The sequence below is a fragment of the Passer domesticus genome, chromosome 10 (genome assembly GCF_036417665.1).
Source record: "Passer domesticus isolate bPasDom1 chromosome 10, bPasDom1.hap1, whole genome shotgun sequence".
Classification (NCBI taxonomy): domain Eukaryota; kingdom Metazoa; phylum Chordata; class Aves; order Passeriformes; family Passeridae; genus Passer; species Passer domesticus.
The window spans coordinates 4,828,271-4,853,771 of record NC_087483.1 but is presented as its reverse complement, the minus strand read 5'-3'; the positions used below and the strand labels follow the sequence as shown (position 1 = coordinate 4,853,771).

At 51.6% G+C, this 25,501-nt stretch overlaps 1 long non-coding RNA gene across 1 annotated transcript; it reads left to right on the top strand.

Moving 5' to 3' along the window:
• Nucleotides 1–290: 290 nt before the first annotated feature.
• LOC135308479 (uncharacterized) lies at nt 291–23,807 on the top strand. The gene is made up of 3 exons (XR_010368900.1): nt 291–1,556; nt 16,487–16,608; nt 22,926–23,807. It is a non-coding gene; the product is annotated as an uncharacterized LOC135308479 (long non-coding RNA).
• Nucleotides 23,808–25,501: the final 1,694 nt, after the last annotated feature.

Sequence of the window (25,501 nt, the reverse complement as noted above, 5' to 3'; positions counted from 1 at the left end):
ACACTGCATTTGACCTGAGGCTGTGGAGAAGGCTTCCAAAATTGAATGATAGGACTAAAATGATGGGTGTGAAGTTTGAGTAGAAGTGTGTAATATCACATGGTGGAAAACTTAGAGTTGAAGGGTTTAGAATATAGTAATATAGATAAAGCAAAATGGAGGTTTTAGGGCAGAGGTTAGTCCTTCTTCTTCTTCTTCTTCTTCTTCTTCTTCTTCTTCTTCTTCTTCTTCTTCTTCACCTTATTTTTCTCCTTCTTCACCTTCTTCTCCATGGGTTTGGTGGTTTTGTGTAATTGGATAAAAAAGTTCCCATTGCAGGCCACGGGTGGTTGGTTATTGGGTAAAAAGTGAAAAGAATTTAGGTGTCATTTCTTAATTGGAGAGTTTATCCTTAAAAGAAGCAAAGACTCAGCAGTTCTGGATGATGCCTGTGGGCTTTACCCAATGTCCCTGTGGTTAACCATTCAGTCTTGGAGGGTTTGGGGTGAGGAATTCTTGTTCTGTGGGAATCACAGAATCATTGAAGCTGGAAAAGCCCTCTAAGCCCACAAAGTCCAGCCCAGCACTACCAAACCCACTACTAAACCATGTCACTAGGTGTTACATCCACGCATGCTTGGGCAGGAATCAGCAGTGCTGCTGACTTCCAAACAGCCAAGATCCCAGTTTTTTCCCCCTGAAAAAAATTATTCTCCTTTCCCTGCAGGACAGGGCTAGTTTTCTCTTGGCAGCAGCAATCCATGTTGTTGTTTGTCACTTCCACCATGGGGGAGATTTGGTTTGACTTTCAGCTGAGTGTGGGACCTGTTCTAATTTGGATGGGGTGACCTTGGCTCTGCCAGAGATGATCTTCACACAAAATCACATCTTCAGCTGCTTGTGCCTGAATGGGGAACAATTAATGTCCCCATCAATTTATTTTCTGTTTATAGACCCAGCTTCATGCTCATCTTTAAAAAGCAAAAAGCTCATTAATGGGGAATTTTCTTGCCCAAATCATCACTGATTCCTACTCAGAGGTGGCTGCCACCCACAGCCAAAGCCATGGACTGATGTCCAGTTTGAGCCTCTACCCCCTGGCTTTGGCTCCTCTGGCCTCCTCCTCAGACAGAAGGACTGATTTTAGCCAAGGTGAGTTGTGACACTGTTTTGAACAAGTGAAGAGCTCAATAAACATCTAACTGATATCACAAGCTTGAGCAGATGGAGCCAAAATGCATTTTATTGATAAGGGATATTTTTTTTGTTTCCAAATAAGGGAGCCAATCTGAGCATTGCTGTAGAAATTTCAGGTGGGTTGGAAGCAGGATGAACAACAGGATGTGTTCAGAGATGAACAGAAGTGCTCAGGGACTCAGTTTGGAACCGACTTCATTAATGGGACTGACTTCATTAATACCTTTCCTAATCAGCTGGGCTCACATGGAGGAGCACATGGATCACTTCTGAAGCTGAGGCAGTGGAGAGCATGGGAGAGAGGACCTGGATGTCCCACAGGGAGGATGGAGCGACCTCGGGGCCCGTCAGGAGAAGCAGTGTGAGGTGATGTCATGCAGGTAGTGTGTTTGCATCTTTTATCTGCCAACAAGATCTCTTTAGTCCCTATTAATAAAACTTGGCCCATTTGCTGGACTCTGGTCCATGTGAATGGCCACAGGAAGAGGAAGTGGGGTAGAAGCTGATTGCAGGATGGCTGTAGGCACAGGAGGATGTTGCTAGTGCAGGGCTGGGAGATGGATTTAGCAGAGAGGGAAGTTCTGCTGCCTCCCTCCAGGGCTTTGGTTACAGCTTGTCCAGCAAGCAGCTCAGGGAGAGCAACTGGAAGTGGAAGAGGTGTGGAGGAGCACAGAGGGATGCTAGAATTAGAAAGCTGATTGTGGGTACAGTTTGCAGAGGTCGGTGTGTTAGGACACCGTGCCACAGGATGGGAACGTGGGCTGGGCTTGGAGCAGGCTGGGAATCCATCCCTGATGCCATGGAGGCACTGCCATTCCCAGGCAGGAACAGCACTGCCCTGGTGTAAGGGCACGCCTGGGGCAGGCTGGAGGCTGGCAAGGAGGAGGTGATTGCACCCTGCCAGCCTGGCTGACATCTGTGCCCACACCTGTCTGCCTGCACCGACATCTCCTCCAACCATCTCAGCTGGCTCCAGCCTCTCCACACCTGGAATCTCCCTGTTCTTCCCCTTCCCAGCTTGCCACACAGGAGCATCATTAAGGCTGCCTAGGCAAGGAAATTATCCTACCGGTTTTTGTGGAGTTGGGGTAATACTGGAGCAATTAACTCGTGTAACTCAGTGCTCCCAGTGCCAGGAGTAATGCTTGGAGCATCCCTGCACTGTGGGATTGCTCTCTGCAGGAGGTTCAGGATCAGGACTGCCCACCCTTTGCCTTTGGGGTGAGAAGTGCACTCTCAGCAGTGCTTGGCAATTCCCTCTGCCCTGTGGGCTTTCCCACAAAGCGGGAAATTGTGATTCCCACAATTGTGATTCCTGTTGCTTGGAGGGAGGGTCTAATTTTTTCAACATGCAGACACCAGATATTGTGCTCAGCTCAAAGGTGGTAATGTAAATATCTTTTTTTTTTTTGCACCAGGGTTATTACCTTAATCAAATATTTATTTACAGCACACGTTGGCAAATGCAGGCTTGACATAAAGCAATTCACTCCTGGTGTGTGGTGTTTAATGGGATTATTCTTCAGAGCAACTGAGCCTCCTTTGCCCAGATTGTTGTGGCTGCCCCTGGATCCCTGGAAGTGCCCAAGGCAAGGCTGGACAGGGCTTGGAGCAACCTGGGATAATGGAATGTGCCCCTGCCCATGGCAGGGAGTGATTTTGAAGGTTCCTTCCAACCCAGACCATGCTGTGATTCCATGATCCAGTCTGAGATGGGAGGATCAGGATGTAGCTGGGTCTGTGTGACCATGGACACATCCAGACAGAGAACTTCAGACACTGTGAGAGGCAGAAGCAGCAGAAGCCTTTTTTCTTAGGAAAACATTTACTAGCAACTTCTGGAAGCAAATGGGGGATTGCTCCAGGATACACAGCTAAAGGATGCACTGCTCCAAAACACAGATTATTCCTCTGTTTAAGGCAAGGCGTGAGGGAAAAAACCCAAGGGTTGCAATCTGCCCTGGATGGATAAAGTGCATGTACAGTCAGCAGGTCATGAGTTTTAGGAGGCCTTGTGTTTATTCCTTCAGGTCCTGACACAGGAGAGTAGAAGGAAACCTGCTGGCAATGGCAGTGTCTGGGTTCAGTGCTCAGGCTGACCCAGCTGCACAGATGTGGTCAGACTGCATGCCAAGGCACAGGAATGAGGGGAAAGCTGTGTTTCCTGAGCTCTTCCTAGCCTGTGCTTGCTCTTAAGCCCATCTCCTGGCAATGGACACCTTCCTCCCTGCCATGGCATCATGGGGAGACAACACTTCCCTGCAGGGAAGCTGACCGATGTCCCCACGCTTTGCTGGCTGAGCTGGGTGGTTTGTGGCTTCCCCACGCTCAGGAATTTTGGTCTCCCCCCAGTCCCTGTGCCAAAGATGGCCTCCTTGGCCTCATCTTCATTCTCTCCCGTGAGGATCCCTCTCCCTGGCACTGTGAGCAATAGAGAGCACATCCCTTGGATAATCTGGTGCCCTCTCGGTGGTGGGTCCAGCACATGGGACAGCACCAGGATCATCTGTCCCCAAGGACACAGAGGGACAGAGCTGCTGTTTGCAGCCTGGCACCTCTTCCCCCACTGCTCCTGTGCCACATAGACACTTCTTCTCCAATTTCCCAGCTGAAAGGGAAGTGCCACAGCAGGGCTGGATGCAGAGGAGCAGCCTTGTGACCATGACACATCTCGTTAGTCAGCACCCAGGGAGGGCAGGGTGGGTTTGCAGGAGGATTTTAGCTCCATGGGAGCTGGACACCGGTGGAGAGCAGGGATTAGATCATGGAGACGTGATCCCTCTCTGGCTGCACGCTTAATCTCCATGGTGCTGACTAACGTGTGGTAAAGGATCCAGCAGGAATCCTGGCCCCAGTGTGTGCTTTTCCATGGCTTCCCAGCCTTGTGGGCATCACCACAAGTGTCCACAGGGACTTGGCAATGAATTCTTATGCTCAGTCTCCTCACTGGGCACGTTGGCCCATATCCCTCCCTGAGGTGCCTCACCTGCTGCCAGGGGCATTTTTAGGACTTGTAGGTCACATCCTCTGTGTCATTCCCACCAGGTGAAGGTAGTTCCTTTGTGCCTTCCCTTTCCCCTAATTTTCTTCAGTGGGATCTCTGACTGCTCAGAGCTGACAGTTTGAGGGTGGTGGTGGAGAGGAGGCAGAAGCAGAACAGAAACTGAGTTGTGCTGTCCCACGTCTCAGCCGTGCTCCTGCCTCTTGCCCAAGAGCATTCCTGCAGGGAACTGCTCCACTGAGGAGTGTGCAGGACTGGTGCCTTGTGTGATGGGAGGGAATTGTCTGTCCCTGTATAGGACAGGAATATAACAGGGAATACAGCAGGGAACAAGGCTGACTCCAAGCCCAGATGAACGGTGAAATCACGGAGTGGAGACATGAGGCCGTGGCGTTACCTGCTGGAAAATGTTCATCCTGAGCCCCTGCTGAGCTGCTGTCTTAGGCTGGCACATGTGGCTGGGGGTGTGTGTTCTATTTCCATCTGTCAGAGCTGGGGCAGTTCTCTGCTGTTCATTGGGCAGTTTTCTTTATCTTCCCACAACCAATCCTCCCTTCAGGAAATATTTTCTGTTCATGGCCAGTGACAGTCCCTGCGTGGCTGATAAAATTCCATCATGCCACTGGGAGATGCTCTGCCCAGGGGGAGGAGCCAAGCATTCATACCTGGATAGAATCTGACATTGGGAAGACCACAGCAGCCTTGTCCCACTGGATTCCCAGAGGAGCAGCCCTTTCCCACTGGATTCCCAGAGGAAGACCAGACCAATCTACCACCACTGGATCTTCAGAGGAAAACTCCACCCTTTTCCAGGATCCCTGCTCCAACAGAACCACACCTGTCTCTCCAGGAGGACTGCAGCCACCATTTAATGGGACTGCTACCAACACCCTGACACACAGGGAGTCAGGTCATGTTCTGACTCTGTCATTGTTGTTTTGTATTACTGCATTGTTTTTTTTATTTTCTTTCCTATTAAAGAACTGTCATTCCAGCTCCCATATTTTTGCCTGAGAGCTTTTTAATTTCAAATTTATAACAATTCAGAGGGAGGGAGTTTACATTTTCCATTTCAGAGGAGTCTCCTGCTTTCCTTAGCAGACACCTGGCTTTTCAAACCAAGGCAGCTGCCAACCAGGAATAGCCTGTGCCAGCTCTCACAGACCTCCCTGTCGGGATCGCTGTCTCCAGCCTTTGATTTTCAGCTCGGATGTTCTCCCAAGCAGACCTGACGTCTCTGCTGTGAGTTTATCCAGCTGTTTTATCAGCAGATGCCCTTCCTTGGTGACTCATGCCCTGCTCCCTGACCACATCCCCTTCTCCCCGTTGCCCCCACCCACCACAACTGAGTCACTTGGCCTCCTGTCACAAGCCAGGAGCTCTTCCTTCAGCCATGGAGACGCTTCTGGCCCAGCCTGATGTAAGCTCCTCCTGAGTTCCTCTTCCCAAGCAGGCTCTGGAGTGGGAATTTGCTGCTTCATTACCAGGCTGGCCCTGGCCTGCACACTGCCCAGACCTGATGTACCCAGGCTCTTTTTCTCCCTTAGTGCATTCCCCACAGTCCAGCCCAATGCTACTGGAGGTCGCCTGCTAGCCCAGCACTCCTCAGCCTTGGTGGTTTATGTTTAAGATATGACTTGTGAAGGTCAGGGAGATGTGAAAACCCAGTGCTCAAAAACTTTTCCCATCTTCTGAGCATCCTGGAGCTGCAGGAAGCGACTTTCTAGTGTTATCCCATAAAAAGAGCATTTTCAGCTTCTAAAGGGGGAAGTTTTAGCATGAGAGGAACACTGAAAATTAGGGGTCTATTTCTTTGCACCCAATTTAGGGCTATCCCTGTACCTCTCTACCTCATTAAATGTTGGTATAATTTCATCTTCCCAGTCTCTTTTTGAAGCCCTGTGGTGGAACTTCCTGGCATGGGATGGCCACACTGAATACAAACATCAGCCTCTCAGCACAGCTACAAAACAAGGTCATTTCTTACATGGGTGTCACTGCCCTTGGTTTGGGGAAAGAGGAGCTGGCAAAATCCACCTTCCAGCCCTTTCCTTGGAGAAAGAGCACGGTGTGTGTACAATCCTGGGCTGGGAGAAGCTGGATCAAACCTTGCTTTAGTCATCCTGAGTGAGCAGGCACAGCCACTGCCTCTGCTGAGGTCAGACCCGGTGAAGGGGGAAGATGGATATCAGCTTAGCCACGCTGCTGCTGCAGCCTGGAATGTGATAATATCCCTCCCAGATCCTGCAGGCGAGCCTGGAAGCCCTGGGCTGTTTCTTGTCCAGACAGGAGTGTTGTTCCTCCGAGGTGGGCTGGCTCCTGCCCTCGTCCCCTCCCTGTCCCCTCCCTTGGGTACAGAGCTTCCTGCAGGAAAGCTCTGCCAGGGCACAGAGCTGGAGCTGGGTTGCCCAAGCAGCCTCCCCAGCGGCCCAACTTGTTCTGGGAGCCCCAGTTAGGAGCACTGGGCTTGGATGGATGCTTTGTGCTGTCCCTGACTGATGCCAGAAGGAAATCCTCCTGATGGAAACACCTTTCCATTGGGAAAGACAGGCTAAGTACCACATCTGCCTCACCTACTTGGTGCTGATGTGCTCTCTTCACTGCCTCCCTCTTCCTCCTCCTTCTCCATGTTTTTCTAGTCCATCCATAGTTGCATCTCCCCCTGCTTGGATCTCCCATTTTACCTTTTCCAAGCCCTGCTGCATCCCAGAGGACTGAGCTCCTTTCCTGGCAGGTCTCCCTGTGGGTTTGGCTGCTCCCTGGGCCTGGAAGGGCTTTGCAGATGTGTGTAAACACCTCCTTACTGCTGCCAGAAACCACTGCACTGTCCCTCCTGCAGGAAAGGACAGGACAAATCCACTGCTTTGGTTTCCTGCTGGAGCAGGACAGTGCAGTATCCCTCCCAAAAGCAGCTGTTTAGTTCCAGAAACTACACAAGATGACACAGGAGTGGGATTGTTCCAGAATTTTTGGAGGCTGGATGACAACGCAGTTGTGGTAAAGCAATCATTGCTCAGAAATGTCCTTTGTTTTCCTGGTGGCTTTTGTTTTCCCCCTCTTTCTCCTCAGCTTCCCTTATGATTAGGTGCTGCAGGCTCCAAAGGCTCTGCTTGCTCACAGGATTGCCTTTCCCAGGAGTGGATTCTGGAATCACCACTGAGCTCAAGTCCATCTCATGGCTGCTTCAGGCTCCTGGAGGGTTTTCTTCCCAAATTCCCACCCCTCTTACCATCAGGGGACAACATTCAGAAGAGAACAGTGAGGGCCACAAAGTGCCAAAGTCACCTCAGCTGTTCAGCTGCCCTGGGTCTCAAAGCAGCTGAGTCACTTGTGATTCACCCAAAGCCTGAAGCAGAGCAGGGTGATAAATCTCATTTTCTCTGTCCCTGCCTGGTGCTGTAACCTCTCTTGAACTCCCTCCTCACCCTGCATTCCCTGGAGAGAGGAGGGAATGCACATGGAGGAATGCTCCACCAGGCTGAGCCCAGCACTTCTCCCCCTGGCTGCCACTCCAGGTGGGAAAAAGGGACAGAATGCAGGGGACATGGCTGGGAATCTTGCATCCCTCACTCCTGCTGCTTGTTTCATGGAAGGAAGAAGGAATTTACAGCCTGGTGCTGCATGGCTCAGTGAGATGCAGAAATACAGACATACAGAAATACAGAAAGAAATACAGAAATACAGGCTGGGTGGGGAATGGGTAGAGAGCAGCCCTGAGGAGGAGGACTTGTTAAGAAACTCAGCAGGACCCAGCCATTGCAGCCCAGAAAATCCCCATGTGCTGGGCTGATCCCACAAGCTGGGCAGCAGGGAAAGGGGAAATTCTCCTCCTCTGCCCTGTTCAGGTGAGACTCCACCTGCAGAGCTGTGTCCGGCCCCGGGGTCAAAGCAGGAGGATGTGGAGCTACTCTACAGTTCCAAAGGATGGACCTCTCTGCTCTGAAGCCAGGCTGGGAGAGCTGGGGAGAGAAGAAGGTTCCAGGGAGAGCTCAGAGCCCCTTGCAGGGCCTGAAGAGGCTCCAGGAGAGCTGGGAAGGGACTAGGGACAAGGGATGGAGGGGCAGGACACAGGGAATGGCTTCCACTGCCAGAGGGCAGGGCTGCATGGGATATTGGGGTGGAATTCTGCCCTGTGAGGGTGGACAGGCCCTGGCACAGGGTGCCCAGAGCAGCTGTGGCTGCCCCTGGATCCCTGCCAGTATCCAAGGCCAGGCTGGACAGGGCTTGGAGCAGCCTGGGACAGTGGAAGGTGTCCCTGCCCATGGCAGGGGGTGGCATTGAATGATCTTTAAGGTCCTTTCCAACCCACAACATTCTATGATTTTATAGGATTGAAACTTTTGCTTGCAGGGTGAACTGGGGGGATTTTGGGACCAGGAAGTTGCTGCTCTGCGTCTGCTGGGCGTAGCTGAGCACAGGAGTTCTCTGCAGAAGAGGAAGAGCCCTGCCTGGTGCTCTGCAGAGCAGCTGGGGAGGTCTGGGTTTGGCTGGAGCAGCTGGGCACCCTTAGAGTCTCTCCTCACCCAGGAGTCTCTCGGGAACCAGCAGTGGGATCCAAACATACTGAGGTGGTTTCCTACAGCTGCACTGGCCAGGCTTGCTTTGCTTCTGAGACCAGGCCACTGAATTCACCAAGCTGCAGAGCCTTGGCTAAATAAGAGCAATTTCCTCCTGCCTGGGTTAGCAAGTTATGATTACTCTTTGCCGAAATTGTGTGAAGAGGAAGGAAGTGAGAAGCAGAAGGGCAATCCTTTGGGGAAATGTGCTACAAATTATAATGGCCCTTCAGGAGCACCCAGAAATTCAGGGAGATGGCAGGAGAGCAGCTCTTTTGCAAGCTTTGCCCTGGGACAGCAAGGGCTGGTGAATTTCCAGGGCTGGGGCAGGGCTGGGCTGTGGCAGACAGGCTGGTTCAGGTAGAGCCCAGGACCATCACCACACCTGGCCCTGGATTCACGAAACTTCATTCCCTTTTTCTGTTTGCAACCAGGAGCAGTTCTTACAGCCAAGTTTTCTCAGCTCCCTCTGGCCCTTAGTGTCTTTTCCTGGCTGTTCTGCTTCCTCTGAAGATCCCAAATTCTGGAGTGGCTCCGATCCCTCCTGCAGCTGCAGGTGAGCCAAAGGTGGGCTCTGCAGCAGGGGAATCCCTGCTCAATCACACCCAGGCAGGATTCCTCAGGGAGCCACACAGGAATGCTCCCTCCAGGCTGGGACACAGATCTCACCCTGCTCAAGAGCATCAGGAAAAGACTGGGAGTCCAGCAGCAAATCCTTTGGTCTTGGTGCAGCTCTCCAGCAGCCTTCAGCTTAGAAGAAGAGGCAGGGATTTCCCAGTGCTGGGGATTTCCTTTGGCTTCTGTCAGGAGCTGCCTGCAGAGGACCTGGGGTGACAACCAGCTGGGGACCTGCTGGCCTGGCCCCTGAGGCACAGCTGTGGAGCACATCACTGCTGTCCTGGGCTCCTCCCGCGCCAGGGGAGGGGGATTGCAGCTCTTTTGTGGTGTCACTGGGGTGGTGGCATCTCCTGGGGGCATTTCTGTGGCACTGGGGCAGAGACAGTGCCTGAGGACACTTCTGTGGCACTGGGATAATGGCATTTCCTGGGGTGCTCCTGTGGGATTGGGATGGTGGCATCTCCTGAGGGCGTTTAACTGAGTTTGTCTTCAGAGGTAACCTTGAGATTACTGTTGAAATCGGACTTGTAGGTGAATATTTGACCTACAAGAAGGAGTTTAGCAGATTAAAAAGAGGTTTGGCAATTCTAGAGCTTATTGCAACAAGAAGTTAACTGATAGGAGCACAGTTCAGCATGGGAGACTTATGACCAGGGACAATGATTCCTGAAAAGGAATAACAATAACAGCAATAACAGGGCATAATGTTATCCCCTGGATACATTTCCAGAGGGTGTCTCCAGGGACACTGGTCAGTGCTTGCAGTGAGATACCAGAATTCCCCCTTGGAGCTGGGAGCTGGCCAAGGCTTTGAGGAGCAGAGTGGGGTGCCCAGCCCTGCCTTTGTGCCAGCACCAGGACTTTGTGCAGGAGGAGCTGCTTGCCAGCTTGAGGCATCCCTGGCTCCTGCAGGGCTCTGGGACAAAGCTCCCATTCACCTTGGAGCATCCGGAGCACATAATGGAGCAGCAATTACTGCTGCAAGCTGGGGCCTGGTGCATGGGTGGCCAGCAGCCAGGGATTGTTAATCAGGCATTTTGCTGCTGGGATTTTGCTGCTGTGCAGGAATTTGTTTGCACCAGGGGGGCTTTGTGTCTGGCTGAGCCCCTGGGAGACTGCTGGGAGCTGTGGCCCAGGAATGTGTGGGGCAGGGACGAGCCAGGATCCAGGCAAAACCTCCTGCTGAACTGATCCCCTGTGGGTTTTGGGTCAGGATGAGCTTTTCCCTGAGACAGGGAGGTATTGTATTTGCAGGAATCCCTGTGGCAGGGAGGAATGGTGAGTCTGACTCCATGTTCTCAGAAGGCTAATTTATTACTTTATGATACTATATTCTATTAAAGAATACTATACTAAACTATACTAAAGAATACAGAAAGGATACTTACAGAAGGCTAAAAAGATAATAATGAAAACTCGTGACTCTCTCCAGAGCCCTGGCACAGCTTGGCCCTGATTGGCCAAAGAATGAAAACAACTCACACCAGAATCCAATGGAACAATCACCTGTGGGTAAACAATCCCCAAACACATTCCACATGAGCACAACACAGGAGAAGCAAATGAGATGAGAATTGTTTTCCTTTTCTCTGAGGCTTCTCAGCTTCCCAGGAGAAACATCCCGGTTAAAGGGACTTTACAGAAAATGTGAATGCCACAGGGAGGAGGCAGCAACAGGCCTGTGTACATCCCTGAGGGATGGGTTTGTGCATTCCTGCCCTTACCAAGTGTCCCCTCAGGCTGCTGGTCTCTCACTTCCAGATCCACCACAGTTTGGGTTGAAAAGGACCTTAAAGCTCATCATGTTCCACCCCTTCCATCAGCAGGGACACCTTCCACCAGACCAGGCTGCTCCAAGCTCCTTCCAACGTGGCCTTGGACACTTCCAGGGATGGGCCAGCTCCTCTGGGCAGCCTTTCCCAGGCCGTCCCCACCCTCAGGGATGTGCACAGGCCATGAAGGGGAAGCTGGGCACTGAGCCAGCTGGGAGCAGCTCTGACTGTGCTCCAAAGTGCTGCGAGGCCCTGCCATCCCCGCCTGTTCCCAGTTTATCTGGGAGATACTCCATGGGACAACCGGGAAGGGATGTTTGGAGATCCTGATGGAGATTCCTGTTCATGGGATGGTGTGAGAGGGGGTCAGGGCAGATGGGATCTGATTCCCCCAGTATCCTCCTTAAGCAGCACATCCTTGGCTTGTCCTGGCCCACCTTTTTTGCTCGGTTGCAAATTAGGAGGCCTGGAAGTTCTCCCACATGGAAGGAGGCCTGGAGCTTAGATTTCCACTGCCTCTGTGGGATGAAAGCAGAACTGCTGCCCTTCCCCTCCCCACCAGACCACTCCAGCCGGGGCTGGACAGCTGTGGGCAGCTGTGGGAGGGTCCCAGACACTGCAGCCTGCTCAGGAAACGGGCTTTTCCGCAGGCAGTTCCACACAGCTCTAATTAAATTACGGGATTAGAGCCATCTCATTCCCCACTCATCTGCTGCCAAGTGCTCGTTCCAAGGGAGTGCCCTCCATGAAAGGGAAGACTGCCCGTGGAGTGTCCGGGCTGCCTCGGAGTGGCTCCCTGATGGCACCGCATTGCAGATGGGCCCTGATCCCCGGCTGCAGGCCTGGCAGGGAGATCCCAGCATGGATAATCCCCTCCGGGCAAGCCCTTCAAAGGGGCAGTTGGCACAGGGTGTAAAATTGACAGGATTTTCTAAGAGGAGCGAGATCACAGAGTCATCACTGAGGGTGGAAAAGCCCTCTAAGCTCGAGTGCAACCACTAAACCGTGCCCCCGAGATGCCCTGTAAATATCACAGAGCCTGCAACCCATAGAAAGGGAGGAAAAAGTGCAGGGAACAAGACTCTGTCCTCTAGGAAGCACAACCAAACAAGCACAATCAATATTTTTATTTTTAAAATAAAAATACATCCCAGCAGCGAGCAGCAGAAGAAGCTGCATGGTGCAAACCACAGTTCCCTTCATTTTGCTTTTTTTTGTTGGCAGATGATATAAATCTCCCATCCCATGGCAGACCTGGGCTGTGCTCATGGATTAGACAGAGATTTGGGAGGTTTCTCAGCTGACATTTTGGCACTGGTTTTCCTTCTGTTGCTTCACAGAGAAGTTTCCAGGAAGATCTGGAGCTAAGGGAAAAGGTTTCTGTCCTCCACCATGATCCTGTGGGTTATCACCAGGCTTTGGGGAGCTGGGTAACCTGGTTTGGTGAAAAAAGGCCCCTTTGCTGTGGCCCATATGCAGAAATACCCCACAGGAGAGCTGGAGAAGGACTGGGGACAAGGGATGGAGGGACAGGACATAGAGAATGGCTTCCACCTGCCAGAGGGCAGGGATGGATGGGATATTGGGAAGGAATTGTTCCCTGGGACGGTGCTGAGGCCCTGGCACAGGGTGCCCAGAGCAGCTGTGGCTGCCCCTGGATCCCTGGCAGTGTCCCAGGCCAGGTTGGACACTGGGGCTTGGAGCAGCTTGGGACAGTGGAAGGTATCCCTGCCATGGCAGGAGTGGAATGCGATGGTCCTGAAGGTCCCTTCCACCCCAAAACATTCTGTGATCCCATGAACACAGCTCTTGAAACCTTCCTGCTCTGTTATCTGCAAATTCCCACTTTCCAGTCACTGGAGCAGATGACACTTGGATTTCCCTTGCTTGTTCTTCAGTGTGAAAGCCCATAAAGGTTTTCCTGGTAGAAAATTGGATTTTCTACCCACTGCTGCCACAGGATCCATGGCATGGATTTAACCTCGGCTGTCTGCCCCATTCAGTCACTTTGCTGCATAATTACTCTTGGAGAAGCTCTTTTTCCCCATTTTCTGCTTTCCTGGCTGGAGGCATAGGATGTCTTAGTTTTAATTTACTCCTGGACAAGCTCTCAGTGCCTCCTGCTTGTGCAGAGCTGAAGAAAACCTGAGAAAATCCTCCCCGAGAAGCAGCATCTTCCTACAATTCCTCTTTATCCCTGGAGGTGGTTAAACCCCAAACAAGGGTTTGGAGCAGTGGCCTCCAGGCACCTTTTCCCATGGAATTGCTCTGGTTTGGTGACCCCAGTGTCCTGCAGAGTTCCCACTTCCCCCTCCTTCCCTGTTCTGTTGGTCCTCAGCAAGCCCATGGCATGGGAAAGGGCATTGCTAACCCTGCCCAGATCCCCCCGTGGAGAGGGGAGCCTTAAAGCTTTGGAGCCAGAACCAAATATTTACCTTCCCCAGGGTTTGTCTGAGGGAATTCAGCTAGCAGAGCCGGGGGGGAATGGTGAGGGGAGATGTTTGCTTTCCAAACCGGACCAGCAAGTGCCTGTGGAATTACCTGGATGCCAGAGAAGGTTCAGCCATAAATCTTATTAACAGCGCAGCAATGCAGATGGGAGGGAAGGGAAATAAAAAGAGACAAATGAGGAGGGGTATGGGTCTGGAACGACAAAGAAAGGAAGGGGGCGAAGCCTGGTGTGTAACCGGAGATTTTTATGGGCAGGGCTTCAGCTCTGTGAGGAAATCAGCTGGAACAGGTCTGGCAGGGTGGCTCTCCAAGAGAGAGCTCTTCTTGCAGAATACCAGTGATTTACACCCCAAATAAAAGGCTCAGGAGCAGCTATTTCAGGAGCTCTCCCTGTGCTAGGGCAGGAGAGGGGAGGTGGAGGGAGCAGAACACAGAACAACACCTGCCTTGGAGAAGGGAAGTGATCCAAAAGGTTGGAGGGCACATTTCCATTCTGCTCCCCTCTGAGGCAGAACAACCAGGCTTTGTTTGCCATGGAATCCTAGAATGGTTTGGGTTGGAATGAACCTTCAAAGCTATCCCATTCCACCCCTGCCATGGGCAGGGACACCTTCCACTGTCCCAGGCTGCTCCAGCCCCAGTGTCCAACCTGGTTTTGGACACTTGCAGGGATCCAGGGGCAGCCACTGCTGCTCTGGGCACCCTGTGCCAGGGCCTGCCCACCCTTTTCATTTGTTGTTTTTCTTGCCTGTTTTGCCCGGTCTGTGATGCAGGGACAGTGTGCTGTCCCCATGTCCCAAACTCAGCCACTCTGAGCCTGGAAATTGCTCTGAGGAAGGCTCTGGGAAGAGCTGGGAGCTCTGAGAAAGGGAAACACCTCTGTTTGCAGAGTGAGGGTGGGTTCCAAGCTGCCTGTGCCCACTCCAGGCTCTCCCAGCCCCATGCCAAGGCTTCAAAATCTTCCTGCTGGTTGCCAGGAGCATCTAATGGCAAATGGAGCAGGGACTGAAGGCCAGCAGGAATTACAGCCTCACGGGAGGATTCTCCCAGCACTTCCCTTCCTCTGGAGGACTGGCACAGGCTTTGTCAGGTGCCTGGACCACCCTCCAGCCCTTGCAGCCCTGCGAGGTGCCAGCATGCCCAATTTTCCAGGCAGCTCCAGCTGCAGTCTGTGCCTTTCCCCTCCCCGGGCTGGCGAAGTGAGAAATCCGCCTCGGGCAGGCTGTTTCCCTGAGGAGGAGGTGGGAGAAGGCTTCCAGACAGCAAGGCTGTGCCCCCAGGCACGTTTCCAGCACTCCAAAATCCACTTCCCAGCGCTGCTGATCCCCAGGCTCCATCCTTGCTGCCATGGGGATCCCACATGTGTCACTTTGATTTTTTAATTTTTTTTAAGCCTTCTTTTGTTTATGTTTTTGCAACAAATATTTTTGCACACTTTATGTAAATAACTTATTCTTTTGTATTTTTTTTATGGAGGAAGAAAAATTTGATGGACTGTTGGTTTGTCCAGTGTTATTGGCGAGGTGGCACTTTCACCCTCCAATCCACTGTCAGTTTTGGAAATTTATAAATGTTGGAGTCAGAAAATAAAAAGTCCCTTTTTTTACCTTGGAAAGAGCAGTGAGTCCATGTTGTGTTGTTTTGTGTCCTATAGTGATGCACGTGTGTGTCAGGAAAGGCAAACCACAGCTCCACCACTCCTGGATTTTACCTAAATGGGAAAAAGGGACCGTGCAAAGCTGCTGCTGAGCTCATGCTGGGTGGGAAATGTGCCCATTCATGCCAGGAGAGGGCTTGGACACGGAGAGCCTTGAGCAAGCCAAGGTGATGCCCAGATCCAGGCTGCCATCTGCTCCCTGCAGGACAGGCTGTTGTTCCAGGGCACTGCTGCCACATCCAACCTTTGCTTCTGGTTATCAGCTGGTGACAAGGGCTGCTGGCAGGAGCAGAGCCAGGATTTAAAAGCTGTGATCCAAACCCTGCTCTGCTGCTCGTTCTGGGTCACCTGCAAGGCCAGGCAGAGCTTATTTTCAGAGTCTGGCTCGGAAGTGGCTGAAACCTGATGGATTTATACCCGGGAGAGCCAGAGACCGTGGCAGTCACTGCTGCAGCTCCGAGGGAATCCAGAGAGGAGGAGGGGGTCAACAGAGAAGGGGACAGCTCTGCCTTGCTCTTGATTTTTCCTGGTGTAGTGACATTTTGCTGAAACATCAGCTTTTTTTTTTTTTAATAGAAAATATTTCAGGAACCCTTCCTTGCCAGTGTGCTGCTCTTTTCTAAACCTTGTGCCTTCCAGACCTCCCAAAATAAACTGCTGTGGCCACAGGCAGCCATTGCTCTGGTAGCCCAAGCAGCTGTGTGTGAAAACATGCTGGACCATCAGTCAGGCTGCTCCTGGCTACCAACAAACCCTGGGGACTGGCAGCATCCAATACTGATGGTTTCTGTCCTGGCCTGCAGTGACAGGATACAGGGAATGGCTTCCCCCTGCCAGAGGGCAGGGATGGATGGGATAGTGGGGAGAAATTCCTCCCTGTGAGGGTGGGCAGGCCCTGGCACAGGGTGCCCAGAGAAGCTGGGTTGCCCCTGGATCCCTGGAAGTGTCCAAGGGGAGGATGGATGGGGCTTAGAGCAGCCTGGGACAGTGGAAGGTGTCCCTGCCCATGGCAGGGGTGGATGGTTGTGAAGGTCCCTCCCAACCCAAATCCTTTGATGATGATAATGATGGGTCTCTGATTTTTTCTAGCCTTAAGGGCCAAGAAGTTGCCTGTGCTGAAAGCCTGGGTAAGAGCAAGTTGGGGAAAACATTTTTAGGAAGCATCTTTAAAGTGTTTTGGTGATGCATTTCCGCTATTTTTCCTCAAGCCTGAGGGGGCTGATATGCAACTGAAAACAGTTCCGTTGTTTTCCAGCTCCTCGAGGGCTGCTCCAGGCAGGCATCTTCAGGAAAGCTGCTCTGAATTGACTTCCAAATGAGAGTAATTAAAGCAAACGAGGCCTTTGCAGGGAAGAGCTCCCGGCTGGATGGCTCAAGGTAATTGTCCCGGGGCAGCTCTCAGTGTGCTGGGGATGGGATGGTTTAAGATGGTTTAACACGGCACAGACTTCTCCCTCCTTCCCGTTATTTTCCCATTTCCACGAGGCCACAGCACGTTCCTGGGATGTCCCTGTCATCCCCACCTGCTTTAAGGGAGCTCCACCTGAGCCTGCCTGCTGTCACTCAAGGTTTTAGGGACATTTAGTGTCCCCCACACCCCCGGGGCAAAGGGAGGCTGGGAGCAAGGTGGGATTTGGAGTCCTGGAAACTCTGGACTGTTGATTTCTTTCCCCACAAAAAAACAGAGGCCAATTTTGCAACCTTAGCGCAAAGCAAGGAGAAGAAAGCACTAAATGTGCCAAGAGCTGCCAATTTCACAACAATTGTCAAGAAACAGTGAACTGAAATATCCCCTTGAACTGAAATATCCCCTAAGGGTGGGGGAAATGTCAAGCCTGAGCAGTTGTAACTGGTTTTCTGTTTGTTTTGGGGTTTTTTTTACCTGCATTCACACATTGCATCCCTCCTTGGGGATGTCTCTGCTCCTCTGACACTTCCTGACCTTTCTCAAAATGTTCTTCCACCTCTAGCAGGGGAGCAAGGGCCTTTGCCACACCTCAGTTCTTCTTCTCACCTCTGCCAGTGTTGCTTTCCCTGCCAAATTGTCACTGTCACCCTTTGCCATGGAGGCTTCTGCTCGTTTTGGTGCCTGGTGCTGGCTCCAGAGCCCACCTGCAGCTCTGAGAAGTTTTACCCTCACTGCCCTTGGCCATCTTGGAGGAGGGACAGTTCAGACTGGATATCGGAGAAATTTCCTCATGGAAAGCCTGGCCAGAGCAGTGGTGGAATGCTGGAAGGGTTCAATGTGTGGATGTGGCACTTGGGGACATGGTTTTGGTGGAGCTGGCAGTGTTTAGGTTCATGGTTGGAATTTATGATCTTTTTCAACTTCGCCTCTTCCTTCTTCAGCTCCCTGTTTTTTATCCAGGCTATGAAGACCTCTCCTAAATATTACTGTTTTGGATTTGTGGTGTGGTGCTTTCACTGCTCCTGTTTTTGTTTTTTGGGTTTTTTTGGGTTTTTTTTGTTTTGTTTTGTTTTTTTTTGGGGGGGGTGGGGAGTGAAATGTGATAAAAGGAAGTAGAAGGAAAGGTTTCTCTTTCTGTTCTTCTTTTTTTTTTTTCTCTTTTTTTTTTTTCCTTAAAGCCAGAAATGAGCTAATGGAAAATAGGAAAAGAACATGAAAATGCCCCAATTCTTTCAAAATAGCTCCTGGGTAATTTCCACCCTCAATCACAGATTTTGTGCGCCAATAAAAAAACACAAACTGTATATCTCCAGTGGAACTTAGGGATTTTCCTTTGTCCACATGCCTTGGGCACTGACCTGGGGAGGTGGGGAGGCTTTTCCTGGGCTTTGGTGGCTTTGAAAGCCCCGTTGTTCCTTCACAGGGATCCTTTCTGCTGATCGTGCACATTCTGTGGGCATCTGTCAACAGGGGAGGGGGAAATCGCTGAAATGGGTAGTAAAGGAGATGAAAACAACCCGTGCTGGCCTCTGCATAATAACCAGCCGATATTAAGCCTAAGCCCAGCTGAAAACAGTTACTAATAAATGGGCATTAATTAAAAGCTAAATTACAGGGGAAGGTGCAGGCCTGGCTCTCAATCCAGTTAGAGGCCTGGAATTCCTAACGGGGAGAATCTGGGAATGAATGGTCAAAGGCTGGGGGAGCAACCAGGGCTGTGCCAGGGTTTAGGTGATGCCCTGGACAGGGAAGAGGCCAGAGGAGGATTAAGAGGGAGCTGTGCTCAGACAGCTCCTTTGGGTTGGCCACACACCCCCAGCCCAGAGCTGGGCTGGGCCCAGAAGGTTTGGGATGAGTCCTGGTGGGAACGAGATATTCACTGGAGACCCCTCATGGTGACAACAGGAGGGAAAGGGCAAAGCTGAGGTTGGCCCAAGGCTGGATCTGACTCTGATCTGCTGTGTGCATCAGGAGGGAGAGGCAGAGTTGCCCTCAACTTGGCCAGGGAGGAGCTGGAAGTGAGGATGCGATCCAAGCAGGAGCTGCAGCTGGAACACGGCCCCAGCACTGCCAAACTGGGGGGGACAGGCCACCAAGGGTTGTTATTGTCACTGCTAGTAATGAAGGGATGGCATCACCGTGGGGCTAAGAACAATTCATTGCTCAGACAGACATCAGTCTCAGCAGCTGTGAGATTTTAAAGGTGCAAGCTGTCGGCCACAGCTCAGAGTAGTCAAAAGTTCTTTGTGACAAGACAATGTAGAACTTCCTAACCCAATGGACAGTTGCCATAAAGTTTATTTTGCTCTTCTAACCTATCACCTTTACTCACTTCTACTGCACTGTGGATCCTTTTATCCAATGGGACATTATCACATGTACACAGATATGCTTCTGTTATAACCTCTGAAGTCTCAGCTTACTCTGTACAATTACACCCCTACTTTATAACCCTTCACCATCCCACCCATACAGTTTCCTACATTATAAACCCTTCACCATCCTACCCATACAGTTTCTCACTTACTTAAGGCATATTCTTACTTACAACTATAGAAATGCAAGTTTATGGTTTTTCTGCTTTAGTGTCTGTGTACTTTATTTTTACATCAATCCAAGCTTCTTCCAAGGCTGCAGATAAAACCCTTCAGTGTCTGTGGAAGTTTCTATTTTTCCAATTCCCACTAAGGGCCACTGAGCAGGGGCTGCTGGAAGGATTCCTCTAAACCAGCAGCTTCAGGCTGCTCACACCCTTGAGGACAGAAGGCTCAGTTTTAAACCTCACCAGTGTTGAAAGCAGCTTTGGAATGTGCCATCTTCCAAATACCCCAAACACCTTTTTTTAAAAAAAGTGTTTAAAGAAGCTTTGGAATGTGGCATCTTCCAAGCACCAACTATGAGGAAAAATACCATGTTTTGAAAGCTACTATGAGGAAAAATACAGCATTTTGGAAGCTCAGGGTGTTTAAGGCAGACCTTCAGACATGTCCCACAAATGAAAGATAGCATCAACAATACCCAGAAAAGGCTCTTCTGCTCCAGGAAAATTCCATATTTGCTGTTTCTCCTCCTGGCCCAGACGTGCAGTTCAAGCCTAAAGGGAATGTTCTCCCTCAGGAGCACCCGTGGGGATATTTTGGCTGAATGCAATGAGGACAATGCGTTTTGGCACTCGGGCTCAGCACAGCCTGGCCTGACAAGCACCCACAGATGTAATTGAGAAGGGTGCTCCAATTTGGCCTTGTCCCCTGTGAAATCACCCATGAGGCTCAGGCTGATCCATCCAAGTGGGGCTGGGATCCCTCCTGGAGCAGGGATGGCTGGCCCAGGGGAGGCGTCAGGGCTTGCTGGGAGCAGAGGGAGCCCAGAGGAAGGAGCCAGGGAAAAGGAGCTGGCAAAGCTCCATCTCTTGGGCACAGCTCTGCCAGAAGCAGCCAGTCCCTGGCTTGGAGCAGGAATTCCAGGCGTGTTCCTGCAGGCAGAGCACGAGGGATGCTCCACACATCCCACACTGGTGGCAGGGCTGGGTTTGCTCCAGCAGGAGGGAGCCTCGATCCCGAAATACTGATGCAGCCACAGAGAATGAGCTGAGCCCAGAAATATTTTGATTATCCTTTTCCAAAGGAATCTGTATTTGCAGAGGCTTGAGCACAGAACAGCAGGATGGTTTGGGCTGGGAGGGATTTCAGAAATCACCTCACTCCAACTTCCCTGCCATGGGCAGAGCTTGTTTCCTGGTGCCAGGCCCGGGCATGCTGAGAGCAAGAGCAATTTTGTGGGATGCTTGGCTGAGGTTTAATAGTTCTGGAAAGAAATCAAAACCCTTTAGTCCTCAGAGGTGCAGTGGATCCCCCACAATTCCAGCACTGGCACCTTTGACACCGGGACCTGATGTCTCAAAGAACGTAGCTCTGTTTTGAATTTCTGCCACTTAAATTGTGGAATATCCTGAATTGGGAAGGGACCCACAAGGATCATCAGGTCATGGAGTATCAATATTAAAGACTTCAGCAGGATGATGGGGTCCTGGTGTGTAGGAAACTGCTTTCAACCCATTCAGCTGTATCAAGATTATTTCTTTCCCTTCCTGACCTGCAGAGATTATTCTGGAAAAACAATTCTTTAGATGCTATGGCAGGAGGAATAAAAATAGCTGAACAGATGAACTAGCCTCCCTGGCAGTACAAATACTTCCAAGCGCTCGTAGAACAGGGAAAATGAAATCCGTAGCAGGAAACAGAGGGAATCCCTACACAAAAGAAGGAAATTTGGGAAGAATGACTAATCTAGGAGAGGAAACTAGGTGCAGTGGCTGGCTGCTAGCACGGCAAGTGTCTCTCAAGGCATCAATGTGCCTGTCCAGCAGGGAAAACAACCTGGAGTAGCTGAAATTTTTGGAGGAACAGGGTTCCTGGGATCTCCCAGGGGGCTGGGGGAGAGAGGCTCTGAGGGGTCAGGTGAAGAATGGAGTGGGATGAAAACAGAGATTGCCTTTACATGCCAGCCTGGGAAGTGCTTGCACCTGGGTGACATCAAGGTGATTTATGAGGGAAGCCCAATTAAGGTTCCCAGTGCTGGGAGCTGTTTTTCCCCGGGAGGAATGATGACAGGAGCAGAGCTTGCTGGTTCCTGCAGCTCCTGTGGGTGCTTGCTCTGAGCCTCTCCTTGCAGGAGGCACCAAAGTGCCCACAACAAGCAAAGACACTTCTGATCCATTTTTTCCATCCCATCCATCTCCTCTGTGGTGTCAGCAGAGCTGCCCTCCCTTCCCAGGGCTCTCCACCCTTGGAATTCCAGCTGTGGGGCTTCAGCTTTGGCTTCAACCACGATTATTCAGGGGAATGGTTTGACATGGTGATGAACAAGGGCTCGTATTTCAGAGGTGACTTGGTTGCAGCTCTGACGAAGTGGGAGAAGAGATAAGAAAATGAGGAGAAGCTGGAAAACAGGCCCTGAATATCTCTTCCACCTGGAGCAAAGGACTGGGCAGCATTGCTTGGGGCACGGATGAGACTGATGAGAAACCACTCAGCTTCATCTGCAGCTTTCTCCTGCCAAGAACATGAGCTCATCAGGGGGGATAAATTCATGCAGAGCCCCCTCCACAGCCCATTCCTGACCTTTTTGAGGGTAGCATCCCACTGGCTTGGGGGTGTCACAAGAGCAAAGACACTGGAGAACCTCAACTGCACCTTGGTCCCACCTTGGTCACTGCCAACCCCTCCGTGTGTGCCAGGCTGGTCAGAACCCATTGAACCCCACCCTGCTGCCTTCAGTGGGGCCTTGGCTGGTCCAGCAGAGCTCAGAGTCACCAGGCTCAGCCCCTGTCACCCTCCTGTACGTGGATTCAGGATTCCAAGACCTTGACCCTGCCTGGAGCAGCCCTGGGGTCTGGAAGGCGGAGTGGCTGTGGTGTCTGGGGCTTGGGTCAGGCCAGAGCAGGCTCCTGGCCCCAGGTCAGTGATGGATGGATGTGCCAGGCCCAGACCAGGGCTTATCTCAGCTATTTGGGTTATTCCAGGCATCTGCCTTATCTCGGTGTCCAGCCCTCTCCGTGATCCTGGGTTGTGGGGAACAGGTTTCATCCCCACGGCCTTCAGACTTTAACTTTCAGCTGATCCTTTCCTCCTCTCCATCAGGGAGCTAAGGGGGGGAAGTCAGATGCCCCTATCCATGGCAGGGGGGTTGGAATGAGATGATCTCTAAGGTCCTTTCCAACCCAAACCATTCTGAGATTCCATGAATTCATGTATTGTCTTTGAACAGGGAGGTGCAGTTATCCTTGCAGGCTGGAAAAGTCACACGAGGCACAGTGGGAGCCCATGAAGGAAGGGAGATGAGCTTGTCATGCTGATCCCTCTCTGTCCTATTTTAGGCATCCTAAAATCCCCTTTCCCCTGATCTTTTAGGCTGGGGATGGTGCCTGGGCTTTGGTCACTGCTCCCCTTCAGTCTTTTTGAATTACAAGTCCTTCAGAGGGTGATGATCTCTCTTCTCTACCCCTAGATATCTTTCCCAAAAGGACAGAGTGTCTCCTGGATTGTCACAGGGATATGAACAGGAGCTGGTGGTTGGAACAGAGGCTCCAAGGCTGTCTGGGTCCATTTGGGTTTCGCCTCTGGCTGGATTCTTGGATATCTCACTGGGAGTGATTCATGCCTGGGCCTCTCTTTGTGGCAGGGGTTTGTGTAACAGCTCTCTGTGATGTATAATAAGAGCTGAGTGAGTGAGTGATGAATTCTTCCCTCACTCAGGATATTTATAGCTTTTTCTCTTTCTCCTCCAGCGAGTCACCTATTTTCGCAGGGCTCCGTGTCAGTGAGGCTCCCACTTCTCTGCCAGGGCTGGGGACACTGCCCAGAGGCTCCAAACTTCCTCAGGACTGAGAATGGTGCACTTTAAGATCCCCTTGTGTGTGGAATCACGCTAAAAGCTACGAGACCACGCAGTTCACTCTCCGTTTTCGGTGGCCCCAAGGGTCACATTTCCCATCTGCTCCTCCACAGACTCATATTTTCCTTCCCACTCTGCACGGGAGCTGGCTCTCAGTGTCTGTGTGTGGAAGCTGGGATTCTGTTGGGATCATCCCTCCCAAGGTGCACCAGCTCTGACCAGACCAGCTGGGATGAGATCCAGAGCATCTCTTTGGGTTTTTTACCACCCTCATGATCACGCATTGTGTGGACCAGCACGGATTTTCACCAGGAGCTTGTGACTACTCCTGTGTCCCAAAAATGTGCCTGGATACATTTTCTCCTGGAGGGCTCAGGAAAGGGGAGCAGGTCACCAGCTAAGTTGCCAAAATGTCCATCTGTCCATCCCTTTAGGGATCCATCCATCCATCCATCCGTCCATCTCCAGGACAGATGGACATGCAGCATCATGTGGAAAGCTGGAGCCACAGGGACGGACGCTTGCACAACGGAGCTTCCAGCCCTAGGGGTGTTCTCCTGTCTAGGCAGAAAAATAATTACATGTTTTAAAATACTTCATTTGTAACGTTCTTCAAGGAGAGTTTTGTGTCTCCTTCCATCTTTCATTACAGCATTAATGTAAAAAATTAGACTAAAATTGAAGTTAAATGGTATTTTGAGGGCTTTTTATTTCTATGCTTAACCCACTGCTTTCAGTTTTTTCCTCCTTGTTTTGCTTTTTTGTTGTTATTTTGTTGGGGTTTTTTACACTGAGAGGACTTCCCCCACTGAGGATCCTTTCAGCTCCCCTTTCCCTGGCCACCCTCCTCTCCAGGCTGCTCCAGGTTATCCCTCACCTCCCCCTCCCTCTGCCTGGGGGGGTTTCCCATATCCCATATGAACAGGAGAGAACCTGGGGAGGTTTCTGTACCACCCTCCCGCAGCTCTGTGCACTTGTGCCCTCCTCCTCTTCCCCCAGCCTGATTTATGGGGTTTATCTTTCACACCGCACCTGATTGCGGCCACCTCTGCTCCCTGCATAGCTTGAATTCCCCAGGGGGGGCTGAGGGCCACTGGGGGGGCTTTCTGCTTCCCTGGGCCACTCCAGATGCCACCAAGGGGTCCCTCAGCGTTATATTTCTTTTTCTTGAGCCAGGTCTCATAAGCTCTCAAAAGAAATGCAATGCACCCAAGGACTGCTCAGCTATTATTTTGGGGACATAAAATAAGCAGGATGGCTTCTGCTGCAGTGTTAGAAACAAAAAGGTTTAATAAAAGGCAAAATAACAAACAGGAAAAACCTGAGCCAGGTGCAGAGGTCTGCTCCTGGTAAAAACACCTCACAAAAGCCCCAGTTCTTTTGTTCTCTTCTTTTTCTACCTGATGGGCCAGGCGGGACTTTTTGGCTTCTATCCAATTAGCTGCCCTCAAGTTTTTGGTGAAGTCTCTGAGGTCCTATGAGGTGGCTTTTCACCTAATAATTGAGAGAAATTTCTGGGCTCCTTTCCTTTTTTGGGGGACAAAGGACAGTTTTGTCACTCTGTCGTCGGGGGCACACTCCTTCACCTCAGCATCTCCATCCCCTGCCCAGGTGGCTGGGGAATGAGGGGAGTCTCCAGGGGGATGCCCTGCCAGAAGGCAAAACCAGGGTCACCCCCTGCCCTGGGGACGTGCTGCTCCCCCCAGCCCATCCCAAAATCTCATCTGCCTCCCTCCCTGGAGCTGGGGAGATGTGCTGGACCTCCCCTGGGATGGGGGGTGATGGGGTCAGGGAGAGGCCAGTGACAGCGGGACAGGAATCCTGGTTTTCCCAGTCTCACCAGTCCTTCCCTTTCCCTTCCCAGCCCCTGCACAGGATCTCTCAGGTCTACAAGGCTATCAGACAACGAGGGCTGGAGAATATCCCAAATTCCTGAGGCTGCTCCTGCTCGTCTGTGTTGGCAGCTTTCCCCTGGGCAGGATCCATCTCCCACCATATCCGAGGGGTCAGGATGAACGGGCCCCGCTCTGCCACGTTCCCCACAGCCACAGCTCACACTCCACGTTACAAAAAGGACCATTTTGGAGGTGGGCCAGGTCCAGCTCCCTTGGGGGATGCTCCTCTTCCCTGGAGATTCCTGCATCCCCTGCAGCAGCTGGGATTGCCCCTCTCTGGTGTCTCCCTGTCCAGCTCTGAGCCTGGGGATGGATCAGCAGGGACCCAGGCTGAGGCTGGGACACACACTGGGACACAGATTCATTAATCACCACCCTCCATCTCAATTCCCTCCAACAGCTGAGGGTGAGCAAGCGTGGGGGAGCTCATCCCTCTGTGGTCTGTGGGAATTGTGCTTCCCTGGGAGTTAAAGGCTCCCAGACGAGAGTGAAATGGTCACTGGAATTTCATTTATCCAATCTGCAGGCAGGGGAGGAGCAGCCACCACTCCCCAGCACCCCACTGCAACCAGGG